Below are 1358 nucleotides of genomic sequence, written 5' to 3' on the forward strand. Positions count from 1 at the left end.
AGTGGTTTCAGGAGTGCTATGCCCCACTTGTACATTATGACACTCTTCAAGGGTCATCTTTGGCATGGTCTGGTGTCCATCTCTGACTTGCTCCTCACCTGGACCCACCCAAATGGCTCCATGAAAGAGTCATCTGTCTTAGGCTCACTCTTGCCCAGGTCCTGTGGTCCCAACAAGGATTCTTCTAGTCTCCAGCTTGCTCTCTCTCCTGGGAGTCCAACCAGGCCTTCACATGGTAGGTAATAGAATAGTGGTCATCTCAGGCTACGCCCGGTCCAGGATCCTTGGCTCCTGGGCTGATAGTCATCTCAGGCTTGCTCTTTTTAGGGACTGCCAGTCTACTTATTATTCAGATGTTCACAGGTCAGACATAGCCTCTCTCTTCTCTGCCACCTACCGATGAACTCAAGACACAGCAGCCACACTTACAATGTCTTTAAGGGCATCATTTTCTGTTTTTGTTTTTGTTTTTTAATTTAAAAAGCATTATCACAAATCATCAATGGCCCAAGATGTGCTGACAGGAGTGTTATGAAAAAGAAGTCAAGAAATAAAGAAAATCACAATAACCAGAATGAAAAATTCTTCAGAGGATTCAAAAATCAGATTTTGGCAAGCAGAGAATCAAGGAACATGGAGATAAGGTAACTCAGATTGGCCTATCTGTGGACCAGAACCAAATAATGTAAGGGAACAGTGTATTAAGTCTCTGAGAACTATGGAGCATGCATGTCAGGTATACCAACAAATCCCTGACTGTATCTCCAAGAAAATGCATGACATGATGGGTACAAAGTAAATGCTTCACAAAATAATACCAAGATGCCTGTAAACCATATGTAATAAACCTTTATCCACACATCCAAAATTGAAGATATTGACACCCACATATACAAGAAGCAAATTGTGGGAAACAAAGATTAAGAAAACTTTGGAGTAAGGAATTGTGGAGAAGATTCATTCTACCCAAGAGATCCTTGAAAGATTAACTACCATTTCTTATCAGAATATGATGTTATGACATATTCTAGTACCGAGGAACAAAAAGACTGGTTACCAAGAATATTACACCTAGTAAAATTAACCTACAGAAATGAAGAAAGAAAAGCACATCTCTAAATTTTGAAAGAATTGCTGGGAGAGTGCTTGGTGGTTAGGAACATTGACTTCTCTTCCAGAGGACTGGGTTTGATTTCCACTATCCATATGATATCTCACAACCATCTGAAGCTTAAGTCCCAGGGGATCAGACTTGATCTTCTGGCCTCTGTGATCACCAAGCATCCATATAGTGTGCGGCGCTTCTGCTGCCTACCAGCAGCAATAACGACCGAACACCTGGACTTCTTCTCTCGACG

General features: G+C 41.7%; 1 pseudogene; it reads right to left on the reverse strand.

Annotated features, from left to right (window-relative positions):
- Positions 1-329: 329 nt before the first annotated feature.
- Positions 330-447, reverse strand: LOC116071847 (annotated as a pseudogene).
- Between the last annotated feature and the right edge of the window lie 911 nt (positions 448-1358).

This window comes from Mastomys coucha, unplaced genomic scaffold (genome assembly GCF_008632895.1).
Source record: "Mastomys coucha isolate ucsf_1 unplaced genomic scaffold, UCSF_Mcou_1 pScaffold22, whole genome shotgun sequence".
NCBI classification, from domain to species: Eukaryota; Metazoa; Chordata; class Mammalia; order Rodentia; family Muridae; genus Mastomys; species Mastomys coucha.